Here is a 19568-nt window from a genome sequence, read left to right on the forward strand (position 1 = left end):
AGAGAGTTATGTGACACAATATAGTTAATAAATAACATTTCCCACATGTTTACTTTACATCAGCACAATTTTGGAAACAAAATTTTTTTTTGCTAGGAAGTTATAAGGGTTAAAATTTGACCAGCGATTTCTCATTTTTACAACGAAATTTACAAAACCATTTTTTTTAGGGACCACCTCACATTTGAAGTCAGTTTGAGGGGTCTATATGGCTGAAAATACCCAAAAGTGACACCATTCTAAAAACTGCACCCCTGCACCGCGGACTACTGCTGTGATTCACCGGACACACTTGCGGTAAGCCCCCTCTTTGGGTTCTGATGTAGTTAGTCGATAACCTTTGGATACTGGCCGGTGGTTTATTTTTTCTTAGTTTCACTTTCGCTTTTTCTTTTACTGATTGGACTGTTGTGTCTTTCTCTTATAGAACTCCTGACGGAGTCACATTTAGTACACTTATGGTGGTCTATACAAGCTCTGCATATTGCGGTAAGCATTTATGTCTACCTTAGGGACTATTAGTATTTGGTAGGATTCTACATAGGTGTAATGTATGAAATAATACTTTTTTCCTTTTATATTTTGGTTTTCATATGAAGTTTTTTCTTTTTTGTATATATATTTTTTTTTTTTGGGATATTTTGTACATTATTGAGAGTACAGGTGATTAAAGTGGAGTGATTCCAGGAAAAGGATAATTGTAATTGAAGAAAATTGGCCACATATAGTATTTCTGTGTTCATTATGTAAAACCACTTCCGCTGACTGTTCTTTTTGTTAATTATGGACATCATTATCACCTTGGTGATACAAGGTTTTTTTGCTATATGATAAAATATGTGCAGTATGAGATAGAAATTGTTCTCTTATTGTGTATTTGTTTTTTTGTTTTATACATTATGGAGTGATGTTGTTTGTGAAATTTTGTTATATTTTTTATTTGTATCCTAGTCTGATGAAGGCCATAATTGGCCGAAACGTTACGTTATAACTAGTGTTGAGCGATACCTTCCGATATCGGAAAGTATCGGTATCGGTTTGGATCGGCCGATATTCAAAAAATATCGGATATCGCCGATACCGATACCCGATCCCAATGCAAGTCAATGGGACCAAAATATCGGAATTAAAATAAACCCTTTCTTTCCTTGTAGGTTCATTCTACCTGAAGGAAAACAACTAAGAATAATGTAGGATGTATGGGGGAGGTGGCGGAGACATTAAAGGCAATGAGGATTAGTCCAATCAAATAGAATAGCATGTTTTTTTTTTTTTTTTAAAGAAGTTCGGATTGAAAAAGATATTGAGTATGTAAATTTTTTTTATTTTGTCAGATATTGATGTTTCACTATTCCACGCCCTTCCCCTTCTTTTTTTTCTTTTTTTTTTTTTTCTTTTCCCACACTTTCATCTTCATCATCATCAGCATCCTTGACATCAACTTCTTCACCTTATTCATCTTCTTCTTCATCTTCTACCTATTTTTTTTTTTATTACATTCTTCATATTCATTTTCTTCAACTATTATTATTCTTCCTATTCTACATATTCTTTTTATTCCACTGTTATTATTCTTCCTATTCTACTTCTTCATCATATTCTCATTTGTGACAGGCATTCCCGTAGTTGTTATCTATAAAAGTTGGAAGATTACACCTTCCGTTCTGCCAGTCACAAAAGTTACATTTGTCCGCGTTCAGTTTGGCCTGCAGCATCAGGCTTTATCCAGGGGCACCACGAGGAGGAACGGACTCACCCCCATACACTGCTTAGTCTTCTTCTGCATATAATTTAGATAATATCTTTTGCTCTGATATTAAGTCTTATGCTTAATGTTCTTCTGCTCTTTGTTCTGCAGCCTCTTGTTCTTCTGCTTCTCGGTCTTCCATGTTGTCGTCTCCAGGGTCTTCGTCTCCAGTGTCGTCATCTCCGCCGTCGTCGTCTCAGCCGTCGTCGTCTCCGCCGTCGTCGTCGTCGTCGTCATCGGGGTGGTCTTCCGGGTCGTCGTCATCGGGGTGGTCTTCCGGGTTGTCGACGTTAGGGTCTTCAACTTGGAAATGTAGCAGAAGGTACAAGAAGGCTGAGAAAATGCCAAGAACCAGCTGATGGAACTGGAACTCGGATGGCTACCCGAAGGTTCAAGAGCCTATGGAACTACCGAGGACCAGCTGACGTTACTGGAACCCGGTTACTAAGCAGGAGGTACCCGTGCTAAAAAGCACTACCAAGGACCGCCTGACGTTGGCGGAACTCGGATACCCAGAAGGAGGCACCTAAGCCAAAGGCTCTGCCCGGAACCAGATGACGTTACTGGAACCAGGATGGGGAGCAGAAGGTACAAGAGCAAAAGACACTGCCGAGAACCAGCTGACGGTACTGGAACCCGGATGGGTAGCCGAATGTCCAAGAGCCAATGGAACTACCAAGGACCAGCTGACGTTACTGGAACCCGGTTACTAAGCAGGAGGTACCCGTGCCTGAAAGCACTACCAAGGACCACCTGACATTGGTGGAACTTGGATACCCAGAAGGAGGCACCTAAGCCAAAGGCTCTGCCCGGAACCAGCTGACGGTACTGGAACCAGGATGGGGAGCAGAAGGTACAAGAGCAAAAGACACTGCCGAGAACCAGCTGACGGTGCTGGAACCAGGTGGTGGACCCGAAGGCCCACAGGAGAGGAGAGAACAGCTAGGCCGCGAGGCAGCCGCAGTTACCGAACCCCAACAGTCCTACAGGGGGAGCTGGGCCTACTGGCACTACAGAACCAGCCTTGACTACCAGTTCACGCAGCCCACATAGGAAGCTCCTAAACTGGAGGCACCCTGGAGTTGGCTAACTCGACCGCCCCACGACGGGGCAAGCATAGGCGTCTCAGTGAAGTTGACACAACCCGGAAACAGCTGACGGTGCTGAAACCAGGCTTGGCACGAGGGAGTACCTGTGACAAGAACACTGCCGAGAACCAGCTGGCGGTGCTGGAACCCGGATGCGTTGCCCCAGTGTGCAAGAGCCAATGGCACGACCGAGGACCAGCTGACGGTGCTGGAACCCGGTTACTAAGCTGTAGGTGCCCGCGCTTAAAAGCACTACCAAGGACCGCCTGGCGTTGGCGGAACTCGGATACCCAGGAGGAGGCACCTTAGCCAAAGGCTCGGCCCGGAACCAGCTGACGGTGCTGGAACCAGGTGGTGGACCCGAAGGCCCACAGGAGAGGAGAGAACAGCTAGGCCGCGAGGCAGCCGCAGTTACCGAACCCCAACAGTCCTACAGGGGGAGCTGGGCCTACTGGCACTACAGAACCAGCCTTGACTACCAGTTCACGCAGCCCACATAGGAAGCTCCTAAACTGGAGGCACCCTGGAGTTGGCTAACTCGACCGCCCCACGACGGGGCAAGCATAGGCGTCTCAGTGAAGTTGACACAACCCGGAAACAGCTGACGGTGCTGAAACCAGGCTTGGCACGAGGGAGTACCTGTGACAAGAACACTGCCGAGAACCAGCTGGCGGTGCTGGAACCCGGATGCGTTGCCCCAGTGTGCAAGAGCCAATGGCACGACCGAGGACCAGCTGACGGTGCTGGAACCCGGTTACTAAGCTGTAGGTGCCCGCGCTTAAAAGCACTACCAAGGACCGCCTGGCGTTGGCGGAACTCGGATACCCAGGAGGAGGCACCTTAGCCAAAGGCTCGGCCCGGAACCAGCTGACGGTGCTGGAACCAGGTGGTGGACCCCAAGGCCCACAGGAGAGGAGAGAACAGCTAGGCCGCGAGGCAGCCGCAGTTACCGAACCCCAACAGTCCTACAGGGGGAGCTGGGCCTACTGGCACTACAGAACCAGCCTTGACTACCAGTTCACGCAGCCCACATAGGAAGCTCCTAAACTGGAGGCACCCTGGAGTTGGCTAACTCGACCGCCCCACGACGGGGCAAGCATAGGCGTCTCAGTGAAGTTGACACAACCCGGAAACAGCTGACGGTGCTGAAACCAGGCTTGGCACGAGGGAGTACCTGTGACAAGAACACTGCCGAGAACCAGCTGGCGGTGCTGGAACCCGGATGCGTTGCCTTGCCTATTAAAGATTGTCTTCCTAGAGCCCCAACTAGCGGTGTTGGAGCAAAGGGTAAGCAGGGGGAGATGAGTGTAGGCCGAAGCCTGCACTGGAGGCAGCTTTGTGTCTGCGTTGCGTTTGCAGGACACTTTGCCGGCTACACACTGGGGGAACAGCTGGCGTTGCTGAACCCCACTAACACAATGGCGTGTGTTTTTATCTGTGCAGCTAGCACTTGCGGGCAAAAACTTGCGATGTTAGAGCCCGTGTTGAAGCAGGAGGAGGAGGAGAGGAGCAGAGTGTAGGCCGAAGCCTAGTTGAACCAATTTCAAAGGAAACCTTTAACCCCCCCCTCAGGTGTTACAAAGTACAAGAGACACACCTTGTGCAGTATTAATGCTGCACAAGTGAAAGGTTGCTCTATTTCATTCTACTTGCACACGCTGAATGAAAGACATACACAATTTACCCCATTCTACAGTAAAACTGTAGTGGATGCGTGACTTGGTTTTTTGATGAGACGCAGCACAGGTGTCCAAAATAACGCCTTGGTGCTTGGCGCAGCTTCCTGAGCGTTGTTATTTGCTGTACAGGAGTCTGCGCTCTTGTGTTATCCCTTGGCAATGCCCTGTTAGCGCTGCCCATCTTATGACCTCATTTCATGTTGGCCGGTGCGGTTAACGATGGCCATAAATCCCAGACCCACAGTGGCTTTTCCTAAAGTCACACTGCGGTGCTGGGATTCGTGGCCTTGAGCAGTAAATATTTTGGCCGCTCACACACGTCCTTACACCTGCTTCAGACTGGGCGGCCTCTGCTGATCCCTTCTCGCATGCCGCGGCCATGAGGCTGCACAGTCTGAAGAAGGCGGAAGGAGATGAGTTAAGACAGGCGAAGATATGCACTGCTCGTGCCCATCAATCACACCCTCGCAGTCAAAATAATTAAGACAACGAGGAGCATTTTATTCAGGCAGGGCGGACGAACAGGCGCAAGTAGCCAACCAATGATGTCAGAAGACGGGAAGCGCTACCAAGGGGGGTGCTGCGTATCATTAGAAAGGAAAGTCACACCTCAGGGACAGTGGAATGGTCTCAAAGAGACACATTTTGTACGTGTTGAGTTCCACGTGGGCAAGGAGAAAACATCAGCCACCTTGTACAAATGCAGCAGTACTGCTGTACAAGGTGGCTGTTATACATAGAAACACCTGGGGGGGTGGGGGGCAGGCTCCCTTCAATTTCAGTTCATGTTCCTGCGTGGCGTTTGCAGGTCACGTTGCAAGCTACACAGCAGGGGAACAGCTGGCGTTGCTGAACCCCACTGACACATTGACTGGTGTTTTTCTCTGTGCAGATTGCATGTCCGGGCAAAAACTAGCGGTGTTAGAGCCCAGGGTCAGCAGGAGGAGGAGGAGAGGAGCAAAGTGTAGGCCGAAGCCTGCACTGGTGGCAGCTTTTGGTCGGTTGTGCCAGCGTGGCTTGTGCTGGACACGATGCCGGCTACACAGCGGGGGAACAGCTGGCGGTGCTGAACCACACTAACACATTGGCTGGTGTTTTTCTCTGTGCAGCTAGCATGTCCGGGCAGAAACTGGCGTTGTTTGAGCCCAGGGTCAGCAGGAGGAGGAGAGGAGCAAAGTGTAGGCCGAAGCCTGCACTGGTGGCAGCTTTTGTTCTGTTGTGCCAGCGTGGCTTGTGCTGGACACGTTGCCGACTACACAGCAGGGGAACAGCTGGCGGTGCTGAACCCCACTAACACATTGGCTGGTGTTTTTCTCTGTGCAGCTAGCATTTCCGGGCAAAAACTAGCGGTGTTTGAGCCCAGGGTCAGCAGGAGGAGTAGAGGAGCAGAGTGTAGGCCGAAGCCTAGTTGAACCAATTTCAAAGGTTACCTTTAACCCCCCCCTCAGGTGTTGCAAGGTACAAGAGCCACACCTTGAACAGCATTAATGATGCACAAGTCAAAGGTTGCTCTATTTAATTTTGCTCCTTGCACACGCTGAATTAAACACGTACACTATTTAGCCCATTATACTGTCAAACAGTTGTGGAGGCGTGACTTGTCTTTTTAACGAGACGCAGCACAGGTGTCAAAATTTGCACCTAGGTACTGGGCGCAGATTCCTGAGCGTTGTTATTTGCTGTACAGGAGTCTGCGCTCTTGTGTTATCCCTTGGCAATACCCTGTTAGTGCAGGCCGTCTCATGACCTCATTTCATGTTGGCCGGTGCGGTTAACGATGGCCATAAATCCCAGACCCACAGTGGCTTTTCCTAAAGTCACACTGCGGTGCTGGGATTCGTGGCCTTGTGCAGTAAATATGTTCGCCGCTCACACATGTCCTTACACCTGCTTCAGACTGGGCGGCCTCAGCTGATCCCTTATCGCATGCCGCGGCCATGAGGCCGCACAGTCAGAAGAAGGCGGAAGGAGGGGAGTGAAAACAGGGGAACATATGCACTGCTCGTGCCCATCAATCACACCCTCGCAGTCAAAATATATGAGACAACGGGGGGCGTTGTGTCGGGCAGGGGGGACGCACAGGCACAGCCAGCCAACCAATGATGTCAGGAGACGGGCAGCGCTAACAATGGGGGTGCTGCGTGTCATTACAAAGGAAAGTCACACCTCAGGGACATTGTAATGGTCTCTAATGAGACACATTTTTTACGTGTTGAGTTCCACGTGGGCAAGGAGAAAAAGTCAGCCACCTCGTACAAATGCAGCAGTACTGCTGTACAAGGTGGCTGATATACATAGAAACACCTGTGGGTGGGGGGCAGGCTCCCTTCAATTTCAGTTCATGTGCCTGCGTGGCGTTTGCAGGTCACGTTGCAAGCTGCACAGCAGGGGAACAGCTGGCGGTGCTGAACCCCACTAACACATTGGCTGGTGTTTTTCTCTGTGCAGCTAGCATTTCCGGGCAAAAACTAGCGGTGTTTGAGCCCAGGGTCAGCAGGAGGAGGAGAGGAGCAGAGTGTAGGCCGAAGCCTAGTTGAACCAATTTCAAAGGTTACCTTTAACCCCCCCCTCAGGTGTTGCAAGGTACAAGAGCCACACCTTGAACAGCATTAATGATGCACAAGTCAAAGGTTGCTCTATTTAATTTTGCTCCTTGCACACGCTGAATTAAACACGTACACTATTTAGCCCATTATACTGTCAAACAGTTGTGGAGGCGTGACTTGTCTTTTTAACGAGACGCAGCACAGGTGTCAAAATTTGCACCTAGGTACTGGGCGCAGATTCCTGAGCGTTGTTATTTGCTGTACAGGAGTCTGCGCTATTGTGATCCCTTGGCCATGCGCTGTGAGCGCTTCCTGTCTTCTGACCTCATTTCATGTCGGCCGTTGCGGTTAGCGATGGACATGAATCCCAGACCCACAGTGTGTTTTTAAAAAATCACACTGCGGTGCTGGGATTCGTGCCCTGGTGCACTAAATAGGTTTGCCGCTCACACATGTCCTTACACCTGCTTCAGACTGGGCGGCCTCATCTGATCCCTTATCGCCTGCCGCGGCCATGAGGACACCCAGTCTGAAGAAGGCGGAAGGAGATGAGTGAACACAGGCAAACATATGCACTGCACATGCCCATCAATCACACCCTCGCTGTCCAAAAAAATAAGACACCGAGGGCCGTTGTTTCGAGCAGGGGAGATGCACAGGCGCAGCCAGCTAACCAATGATGTCAAAAGACGGGCAGCGCTAACAAGGGTGGTGCTGCGTGTCATTACAAAGGAAAGTCACACCTCAGGGACATTGTAATGGTCTCTAATGAGACACATTTTGTACGTGTTGAGTTCCACGTGGGCAAGGAGAAAAAGTCAGCCACCTCGTACAAATGCAGCAGTACTGCTGTACAAGGTGGCTGATATACATAGAAACACCTGTGGGTGGGGGGCAGGCTCCCTTCAATTTCAGTTCATGTGCCTGCGTGGCGTTTGCAGGTCACGTTGCAAGCTACACAGCAGGGGAACAGCTGGCGTTGCTGAACCCCACTGACACATTGACTGGTGTTTTTCTCTGTGCAGCTAGCATGTCCGGGCAGAAACTGGCGTTGTTTGAGCCCAGGGTCAGCAGGAGGAGGAGAGGAGCAAAGTGTAGGCCGAAGCCTGCACTGGTGGCAGCTTTTGGTCGGTTGTGCCAGCGTGGCTTGTGCTGGACACGTTGCCGACTACACAGCAGGGGAACAGCTGGCGGTGCTGAACCCCACTAACACATTGGCTGGTGTTTTTCTCTGTGCAGCTAGCATTTCCGGGCAAAAACTAGCGGTGTTTGAGCCCAGGGTCAGCAGGAGGAGGAGAGGAGCAGAGTGTAGGCCGAAGCCTAGTTGAACCAATTTCAAAGGTTACCTTTAACCCCCCCCTCAGGTGTTGCAAGGTACAAGAGCCACACCTTGAACAGCATTAATGATGCACAAGTCAAAGGTTGCTCTATTTAATTTTGCTCCTTGCACACGCTGAATTAAACACGTACACTATTTAGCCCATTATACTGTCAAACAGTTGTGGAGGCGTGACTTGTCTTTTTAACGAGACGCAGCACAGGTGTCAAAATTTGCACCTAGGTACTGGGCGCAGATTCCTGAGCGTTGTTATTTGCTGTACAGGAGTCTGCGCTATTGTGATCCCTTGGCCATGCGCTGTGAGCGCTTCCTGTCTTCTGACCTCATTTCATGTCGGCCGTTGCGGTTAGCGATGGACATGAATCCCAGACCCACAGTGTGTTTTTAAAAAATCACACTGCGGTGCTGGGATTCGTGCCCTGGTGCACTAAATAGGTTTGCCGCTCACACATGTCCTTACACCTGCTTCAGACTGGGCGGCCTCATCTGATCCCTTATCGCCTGCCGCGGCCATGAGGACACCCAGTCTGAAGAAGGCGGAAGGAGATGAGTGAACACAGGCAAACATATGCACTGCACATGCCCATCAATCACACCCTCGCTGTCCAAAAAAATAAGACACCGAGGGCCGTTGTTTCGAGCAGGGGAGATGCACAGGCGCAGCCAGCTAACCAATGATGTCAAAAGACGGGCAGCGCTAACAAGGGTGGTGCTGCGTGTCATTACAAAGGAAAGTCACACCTCAGGGACATTGTAATGGTCTCTAATGAGACACATTTTGTACGTGTTGAGTTCCACGTGGGCAAGGAGAAAAAGTCAGCCACCTCGTACAAATGCAGCAGTACTGCTGTACAAGGTGGCTGATATACATAGAAACACCTGTGGGTGGGGGGCAGGCTCCCTTCAATTTCAGTTCATGTGCCTGCGTGGCGTTTGCAGGTCACGTTGCAAGCTACACAGCAGGGGAACAGCTGGCGTTGCTGAACCCCACTGACACATTGACTGGTGTTTTTCTCTGTGCAGATTGCATGTCCGGGCAAAAACTAGCGGTGTTAGAGCCCAGGGTCAGCAGGAGGAGGAGGAGAGGAGCAAAGTGTAGGCCGAAGCCTGCACTGGTGGCAGCTTTTGGTCGGTTGTGCCAGCGTGGCTTGTGCTGGACACGATGCCGGCTACACAGCGGGGGAACAGCAGGCGGTGCTGAACCCCACTAACACATTGGCTGGTGTTTTTCTCTGTGCAGCTAGCATGTCCGGGCAGAAACTGGCGTTGTTTGAGCCCAGGGTCAGCAGGAGGAGGAGAGGAGCAAAGTGTAGGCCGAAGCCTGCACTGGTGGCAGCTTTTGGTCGGTTGTGCCAGCGTGGCTTGTGCTGGACACGTTGCCGACTACACAGCAGGGGAACAGCTGGCGGTGCTGAACCCCACTAACACATTGGCTGGTGTTTTTCTCTGTGCAGCTAGCATTTCCGGGCAAAAACTAGCGGTGTTTGAGCCCAGGGTCAGCAGGAGGAGGAGAGGAGCAGAGTGTAGGCCGAAGCCTAGTTGAACCAATTTCAAAGGTTACCTTTAACCCCCCCCTCAGGTGTTGCAAGGTACAAGAGCCACACCTTGTGCAGCATTAATGATGCACAAGTCAAAGGTTGCTCTATTTAATTTTGCTCCTTGCACACGCTGAATTAAACACGTACACTATTTAGCCCATTATACTGTCAAACAGTTGTGGAGGCGTGACTTGTCTTTTTAACGAGACGCAGCACAGGTGTCAAAATTTGCACCTAGGTACTGGGCGCAGATTCCTGAGCGTTGTTATTTGCTGTACAGGAGTCTGCGCTATTGTGATCCCTTGGCCATGCGCTGTGAGCGCTTCCTGTCTTCTGACCTCATTTCATGTCGGCCGTTGCGGTTAGCGATGGACATGAATCCCAGACCCACAGTGTGTTTTCACAAAAATCACACTGCGTGGCTGGGATTCGTGGCCTTGTGCAGTAAATAGGTTTGCCGCTTACACATGTCCTTACACCTGCTCCAGACTGGGCGGCCTCAGCTGATCCCTTATCGCCTACCACGGCCAGGAGGCCGCACAGTCTGAAGAAGGCGGAAGGAGATGAGTTAAGACAGGCGAACATATGCACTGCTCGTGCCCATAAACCACACCCTCGCTGACAAAATAAATATGACAACGAGGGGCGTTGTTTCTAGCAGGGCGGATGCACAGGCGCAGCCAGCTAACCATGATGACAAAAGACGGGAAACGCTACCAAGGGGGGTGCTGCGTATCATTACAAAGGAAAGTCACACCTCAGGGACAGTGGAATGGTCTCAATGAGACACATTTTGTACGTGTTGAGTTCCACGTGGGCAAGGAGAAAAAGTCAGCCACCTTGTACAAATGCAGCAGTACTGCTGTACTAGGTGGCTGTTATACATAGAAACACCTGGGGGGGTGGGGCCAGGTTCCCTTTTAATTTCAGTTCCTGTGCCTGCATGGCGTTTGCAGGTCACGTTGCCGGCTACACAGCAGGGGAACAGCTGGCGTTGCTGAACCCCACTAACACATTGGCTGGTGTTTTTCTCTGTGCAGCTAGCACTTCCGGGCAAAAACTAGCGGTGTTTGAGCCCAGGGTCAGCAGGAGGAGGAGAGGAGCAGAGTGTAGGCCGAAGCCTGCACTGGTGGCAGCTTTTGTTCTGTTGTGCCAGCGTGGCTTGTGCTGGACACGTTGCCGACTACACAGCAGGGGAACAGCTGGCGGTGCTGAACCCCACTGACACATCACCTAGTGTTTTTTTCTGTGTAGACAACACTTCCAGGTGGCAACTGACAGTGTTGAAACCCAGGGAATCAAAGAGGAGCAGAGTGTAGGCCGAAGCCTGCAGTGGAGCAAGTTGAAAGGGAACCTTTAACCCCCCCCCCAGGCATTTGTTGCTGAAAGAGCCATCTTGTACAGCAGTAATACTGCACATGGAAAATGGTGGCTCCGAAAATTATGCTCCTTGCAAACGCTGAAGTACACACTCATATAATGTGTCCCCTCACACCGTCAAACCATCCCGGAAGTGGGACTTTCCTTTGTAATGTGACACAGCACAGCCGTCATTCCAACCCCCTTGGTGCCGGGCACCACCTCCTCAACGTTGTTTGGTTCTGTCACGGAGCCCGCACTGTAATGTTATCCCTTGGCCATGCACAGTTAGCGGTGCCCGTCTTCTGACATCATGTAGGTGTCAGGCTGGCAGTGCCTGTGCGTCCAAGCTGCCCGAGATCCAACCTTGCAGTGTCATCTAATGTAGTCCCACTGCGGGCCAGGGATCCATGGGCATGCGCAGTGCATATCATCGCCTCTCACTCACCTCCTTCCTGCTTCTTCAGACTGTGCGGCGTCACGGCCGTGGCATGCTATTAGGGATCAGCTGACGCCGCCTAGTCTGAAGAAGCGTGAAGAAGGGGAGTGAGAGGCTAGTATATGCACTGCGCATGGCCATGGATACCAGGCCCACTGTGGGATCACATTAGACGACACTGCGAGGTGTGATTTCGGGCAGCGTGGACGCACAGGCGCAGCCAGGACGACAACAAATGATGTCAGAGGACGGGCAGCGCAAACTGTGCATGGCCAAGGGATAACATAACAGCGCAGGGTCCATGACGGAATCAAACAACGCTAAGGAGGCAGCGCACGGTGCCAAGGGGGTAGCAATGACGGCTGTGCTGCGTCACATTACAAAGGAAAGTCCCACCTCCAGGACGGTTGGACGGTGTGAGGGGACACATTACATGAGTGTGTAGTTCAGCGTTTGCAAGGAGCATAATTTCAAGAGCGACCTTTCCCTTGTGCAGTATTAGTGCTGCACATGGTGGCTCTTTCAGTAACAAACGCCTAGGGGGGGGGGGGGACAGGTCCCCTTACATTTTAGTTGTGCCAGCGTGGCGGTCGCATGACACGTTGCCGGATACACAGCTGGGGATCAGCTGACGTTACTGAACCCCAATAACAGAGGAGCGACTGTTGACTGTGCACACAGCACTTCCAGGCACCAACTGGCGGTGTTAGAGCCCAGGGACAGCAGGAGGAGCAGATTGGAGGTATTGCCGCACACACAGCTGGGGATCAGCTGACGTTACTGAACCCCAATAACAGAGGAGCGACTGTTGACTGTGCACACAGCACTTCCAGGCACCAACTGGCGGTGTTAGAGCCCAGGGACAGCAGGAGGAGCAGAGGAACAGAGTGTAGGCCGAAGCCTGATTGGAGCAAGTTGAAAGGAAACCTTTAACCCCCCCCCCCCAAGACGTTTGTAGCTGAAAGAGCCATGTTGTGCAGCACTAAGGATGCAAAAGGAAAAGGTTGCTCTTTTAATTATGCTCCTTGCAAACACCGAAGTAAACACTAAAAATGTGTCCCTTTATACCGTTAAACCGTTCCGGAGGTGCGAATTTCCTTCGTAATGGGACACAGCACAGCTGTCATTCCTATCCCCTTGATGCCGTGCGCTGCCTCCTCAGCGTTGTTTTAAGCTGCCACGGAGCCTGCGCTGTTCTGTTAGCCCTTGGCCATGCCCAATTAGCGCTGCCTGTCTTCTGACATAATTTGGTGTCAGGCTGTTAGTGCCTGTGCGTCCACGCTGCTCCAGATCCCACCTCGCAGTCTCATCTAACGTAATCCCACTGCGGGCCTTGGAACCATGGGCATGCACAGTGCATAACCTCGACTCTCACTCCCCTCCTTCCCTCTTCTTCAGACTGTGCGGTGTCACGGCCGTGGCATGCTAGGGATCAGCTGACGGCGCACAGTCTAAAGAAGGCGGAGGGAAATGAGCGAGAGCCCGAGGGGAAGATATGCACTGCGCATGCCCATGGATCCCAGGCCCGCAGTGTGACTCAATCAGAAGACACTGCGAGGCGGGATCTCGGGCACCGCGGCCGCACAGGCGCAGCCAGCCTGACACCAAATTATGTCAGAAGACAGGCAGCGCAAATAGGGCATGCCCAAGGGATAACAGAACAGCGCAGGCTCCGTGACAGCTTAAAACAACGCTGAGGAGGCAGCGCATGGCACCAAGGGGGTAGGAATGACGGCTGTGCTGCGTCACATTACGAAGGAAAGTCCCAGCTCCGGGACGGTATAACGGTATCAGTGAACACATTTTATAAGTGTTAAGTTCTGCGTGTGCAAAGAGCTAAAAAAAAAGAGCTACCTTTTCCTTGTGCAGCATTACTGCTGCACAAGATGGCTTTTTCAGTAACAAACGACGGGGGGGGGGGGGGGGGGGACAGGTTCCCTTACATTTAGGTTGTTGTGCCAGCGTGGCGGTCGCAGGACACATTGCCGGCTACACAGCTGGGGATCAGCTGACGTTACTGAAACCCAATAACACTGGGTCGTATGTTTTTACTGTGCAGCCTGCACTTCTGAGCCGCAACTGGCGGTGTTGGAGCCCAGGAATAGCAGTTCAGGTGGTAGAAAGATGAACACAGCAGGAGACCTGGATGACACCCAATTACTTAATCAGGCAGAGGAGTGGCAAATTCCTGCGAGATCCAGGCCTGGTTCATTTTCAGGAAAGTAAGCCGGTCAACGTTATCGGAGGATAGTCGCATGCGACGGTCTGTTAGTACACCACCTGCGGCACTAAAGACACGTTCCGATAAGACACTAGCCGCAGGGCAAGCCAGCACCTCCAATGCATACTGGCTTAGCTCTGGCCATGTATCCAGCTTAGAGACCCAAAACTTGAACGGGGAAGAGCCGTCTGGGAGTACAGTAAGAGGGCAAGCCATGTAGTCTGTCACCATCTGACGGAACCGTTGCCTCCTGCTGACTGGAGCCGCCGGTGATGGTGTAGACATTTGGGGCGGGCACACAAAAGTGTGCCAGAGTTGTGCCATACTGGGCTTGCCTTGGGCAGAGGCACTGCTTCTGCTCCCTCTTTGGGCAGAGCCTCCCCCACTGCCTCGACGCACTGAGCTGCTTTGTAAAGCACTAGCAGCACTCCTCTCAGTTGGACAGGAGAAGATGATGGAATTCACCAGTGTGTCGTGGTACTCCCGCAATTTACGCTCCCGGGTCAACGCAGGGATGAGGTTTTGGACGTTGTCCCGGTAGCGAGGATCGAGGAGGGTGAACACCCAATAATCAGGCATGTTGAGAATGTGGTCGATGCGGCGGTCGTTTCTCAGGCACTGCAGCATGAAATCCACCATGTGCTGCAGAGTGCCAACCGGCCCAGAAACGCTGTCCCCTGCTTGAGACATGATCTCTGCCCGCTCGTCATCACCCCACCCTCGCTGTACACACTGACCACTGGACAATTGTGTCGCTTCCTCCTCTGGACGGAGCTCTTCCTCCTCCATTGACTCCTCCTCATCCTCCTCACAAATTGGCCCCTGCGTACCCCTTTGTGAGGAACCACGTGGCGCTGACTCTCCAGAAGCTGATGGAAAAGGTGACTCCTCATCCTCCACCTCTTCCACCACATCATCCCTTAACCCTTGCAAAGTTTGCTGAAGCAGGCAGATAAGGGGGACAGTCATGCTGACTAGTGCATCATCTGCACTTGCCATCCGCGTGGAATAATCAAAAGGACGCAAAACCTGGCAGACGTCCTTCATAGTGGCCCACTCTGTGGTTGTGAAGTCTGATCGGCGCTGACTGCGACTTCTTTGCGCCTGATGCAGCTGGTACTCCATAACTGCTTGCTGCTGCTCACACAACCGCTCCAACATATGTAACGTGGAATTCCACCGGGTAGGTAGGTCACATATGATGCGGTGTTCCGGAAGGCGGAATCGGCGCTGCAGAGCAGCAATGCGGGATCTGGCCAAGCTGGAACGCCGCAAGTGAGCACACTCTAGGCGGACCTTGTGCAGCAGGGCATCAAGATCCGGATAGTCCCTCAGAAAACTCTGCACAACCAAATTGAGCACATGTGCCAGACATGGGATGTGAGTGAGGTTGCCAAGGGCCAAAGCTGCCACCAGATTTCGGCCATTGTCACACACTACCATGCCTGGCTGGAGATTCGCTGGCAGTAACCACACATCGCTCTCCTGCTTTATAGCATTCCAGAGCTCCTGCGCTGTGTGGCTTCGATGCCCCAATGAAACTAGTTTCAAGACGGCCTGCTGACGTTTGGCCACGGCTGTGCTCATGTCGGTCATAGGTAAACGTTCACGGGTCCATGTGGGGGTGGACTGTGACGGATCCTGCAGAGAGGAATCAGAGGAACTGGTGTAAGAGGAGGAGTCGATGCGTACAGACTGGATTCCTGCAATCCTTGGAGTGGGCAGGACACGTCCTGCGCCACTCGCACGATCTGTACCTGGCTCAACAACATTAACCCAATGGGCAGTGAGGGAAACATATCGCCCCTGTCCATGCTGACTGGTCCACGCATCGGTGGTGAGGTGGACCTTGCTACTGACGGCGTTCAGTAGCGCATGTTTTATGTTTGCCTCAACATGCCTGTGCAGGGCAGGGACAGCCTGCCTGCTGAAGTAAAAGCGGCTGGGCACCTTGTACTGTGGGACTGCCAATGCCATCAAGTCACGGAAGCTGTCAGTCTCCACCAGCCTGAACGAGAGCATTTCCAGGGACAACAGTTTGGCAATGCCTGCATTCAGAGCCTGTGCTCGGGGGTGGTTGGCCGAGAATGCCCGCCTTTTCTCCCATGCCTGTACTACCGATGGCTGTAGAGTAGACTGGGAGTGTGAGGATGATTGGGAAGGTGGTGCTGTGGGTGGAATTACACAAGGTCTCTGGGAGGAAGCCAAACCAGCTGTGCGTGAGCTGGAGGAAGAGGCAACACGAGCTGAAGAGGTGGTAGCTGCCGCTGTTGGTTGGCCTACATCTTCAGTGTGTTTCTGTAACTCCACCGCGTGCCTGGTCCGCACATGTTTCCACATATTTGTGGTATTGAGGTTGCTGACATTTTTCCCTCTTTTTACTTTATGATGACACAGCTTGCATTTGACAAAACAAATGTCATCTGCAACTGTGTCAAAAAAGGACCAGGCACTGCAAGTCTTGGGAGCGCCCTTTTTGGCTTTGGAAAGAGACAGGCTCCTAACGGGTGCCAAAGTGGAGGCTACAGGCTCCGCAGTCTTCCCCCTCCCTCTCCCTCTTTGGCCCGTAAGAGGAAGCTCTTCCTCTGAGCTGCTCCCACCACCTTCCTGTTCCTCACGCCACGATGGGTCAAGGACCTCATCATCTCCACTACCCTCTGCCACCAACTGCTCCTCCTGGGTAGTCTCAGCAGCACAGTACGCACGAGAAAGCGGCACCTGAGTTTCATCATCAGATGCGTACTGCGCTGTGGTCACCGGAGGCACTGGCCCACCTGCCTCTTCAGAGTCAGAGAGAAAAAGGTGTTGGGCATCACTGCACACTGCCTCTTCTTCCATTTCTCCAATGCTGCTTGGCTGGCCCCCTGTTTCCAAGCCAAGAGATTCAGAGAACAGAAGTAGAGACGGCTCCTGTCCTGGGCTCTCTGACTGCCTGGCCAATTTGGCAGGTGGTGAAGAGACAGATGGCTGCTCTCCAGTGCTCTGTGCCTGAGAGGATGTGGCACTAACTGAAGTCGATGCCGAGGCGTTAGCTGCCATCCACCCGACAACGGCTTCAATTTGGTCTTCACGCAGCAGCGGTGCACGGCGCTCTCCGACAAAGCTGCGCATGAAGGACTGTTCCCTGCTGAAACTGAGTGACGACGAGTCACCGGCGCCCGCAGCAGGCACAGAATCACCACGTCCTCTCCCTGCTCCTCTCCCTGCTCCGCGCCCACGCCCACGTGCCTTACTCCCTGCCCTCTTCATCTTGGTTGACAGATAAAGATAAGCAGAAAAGTACTAAGGCCTTAGTGTGCTTATTCCTGTAATGCTCCTCCTAACAGGTGTAAGAAACACTAATGTTGTAAATTGTGGACTAAACTTTATTATTTTGCAAATGTGGCCTACACAAGTGTAAGTTGTGTTTGGTGAACTTAACCTTTTTTTTGGTGCAGATCGGGCTACAGAGCTAGTTTAAATCACACGGAGACCGTGCAGACAGCCGTAAACGGCGCTGCAAGGCCAAGAAACCCTCCTCTCGGTTATCCTATATAGTGTTTTTCCACTATTTAGCTGGATACGAGTGGAAAGACACTAATAGGAATTTTTTTTTTCAAATTTTAAACTGGCTGCACTATTTGAAAAAAAGGAAATTGTTTTTCAAGGTATGAGGCAGTAACGCACCCTGAGCTGAATCCAACCGGCTATGGCTGCACACAGACTACAGGGCGAGCTGCGCTCACACAGAGACCGTGCAGACAGCCGTAAACGGCGCTGCAAGGCCAAAAAACCCTCCTCTAGGTTATCCTATATAGTGTTTTTCCACTATTTAGCTGGATACGAGTGGAAAGACACTAATAGGAATTTTTTTTTTCAAATTTTAAACAGGCTGCACTATTTGAAAAAAAGGAAAATTTTTCTCAAGGTATGAGCCAGTAACGAACCCTGAGCTGAATCCAACCGGCTATGGCTGCACACAGACTACAGGGCGAGCTGGGCTCACACGGAGACCGTGCAGACAGCCGTAAACGGCGCTGCAAGGCCAAATGCCCTCCTCTCGGTTATCCTATATAGTGTTTTTCCACTATTTAGCTGGATACGAGTGGAAAGACACTAATAGGAATTTTTTTTTTCAGATTTTAAACAGGCTGCACTATTTGAAAAAAAGGGAAATTTTTCTCAAGGTATGAGCCAGTAACGAACCCTGAGCTGAATCCAACCGGCTATGGCTGCACACAGACTACAGGGCGAGCTGGGCTCACACGGAGACCGTGCAGACAGCCGTAAACGGCGCTGCAAGGCCAAAAAACCCTCCTCTAGGTTATCCTATATAGTGTTTTTCCACTATTTAGCTGGATACGAGTGGAAAGACACTAATAGGAATTTTTTTTTTCAAATTTTAAACAGGCTGCACTATTTGAAAAAAAGGAAAATTTTTCTCAAGGTATGAGCCAGTAACGAACCCTGAGCTGAATCCAACCGGCTATGGCTGCACACAGACTACAGGGCGAGCTGGGCTCACACGGAGACCGTGCAGACAGCCGTAAACGGCGCTGCAAGGCCCAAAAACCCCCCTCTAGGTTATCCTATGTAGTGTTTTTCCACAATAGAGCTGGAGACTGGTGGAAAAACACTAATAGGAAATTTGAGAAAAAATGTGCAGCAGGCTGCACTAAGAGCAAAAAAGAACAACTGTGTGAGGCAGTGTGAACCCCCCCTGAGCTGAATACAACCGGGTATATGGCTGCACACAGACTACAGAGTGAGCTGCACACACACACACACACAGAGACCTTGCAGAACGCTGTTAAAACAGCGCTGCAAGGCAAGAGCAAGGTGAACAGTGAAGAACACACAGCGTTTTGCTAAATTAGCCTTTGGAAAGGAAAATAAAGCAATTAGCTAGCTCGACTGGCCCTCAGTTAGAACACAGCGTCCTGTCCCTAACTGAAATCACAGCAGAGTGAGCGCAAAATGGCGGCAGCGCTTTTTTATAGTGCAGAGTGACATCATTTCAGCAGCCAATCCCAGCCTTGCCAGTACTTACATGCCCACCATGCTAAACAGGATGTGCCCACACTTTCATTCATTCCTCATTGGCTGCTGCGTTCAATTTGAATTCTGGGAACTTCCGATTCCGGTATCCGATACGCGGGAAGTATCGGAATTCAGTATCGGAATTCCGATACCGCAAATATCGGCCGATACCCGATACTTGCGGTATCGGAATGCTCAACACTAGTTATAACTGAAAACTGGATTTATAATCAATAAAATATAATTATCTTTTTTGGAGTGCCGGATTTTTTCATTGACTGAATGTGCTCTGACCTCTATGTCCATTGTGGTACTGAATTACCTTATCATAACAGTACTGGAGGCCCAAAGTACTAATGATTCTCAATAGAGGGAAAAAAGAAGTTCTGAGACCATTTTTTTTTCTCTGCACTGTGTTTTGCCTTTTTTTTCCCCTAGACATTTGGGTGGTTCAGGACACAGGTGTAGCGATGGACATTAAAGGTCTGTCTTCATGTGTGGATCAGCTCACGGCAAGAGTACAAAATATTCAAGACTTTGTGGTTCAGAATTCTATGTTAGAACCGAGAATTCCTATTCCTGATTTGTTTTTT

At 51.1% G+C, this 19568-nt stretch overlaps 1 long non-coding RNA gene across 1 annotated transcript in view; it reads left to right on the forward strand.

Moving 5' to 3' along the window:
* Positions 1-409: 409 nt before the first annotated feature.
* LOC138658093 (uncharacterized) overlaps positions 410-19568 on the forward strand; it is a 159324-nt gene continuing 140165 nt past the window's right edge. The window contains exon 1 of the long non-coding RNA XR_011317336.1: positions 410-489. This is a non-coding gene — a long non-coding RNA (uncharacterized lncRNA). The remainder of the gene's footprint in view (positions 490-19568) is intronic.

The sequence above is a fragment of the Ranitomeya imitator genome, chromosome 1, assembly GCF_032444005.1.
Source record: "Ranitomeya imitator isolate aRanImi1 chromosome 1, aRanImi1.pri, whole genome shotgun sequence".
Taxonomy (NCBI): Eukaryota; Metazoa; Chordata; class Amphibia; order Anura; family Dendrobatidae; genus Ranitomeya; species Ranitomeya imitator.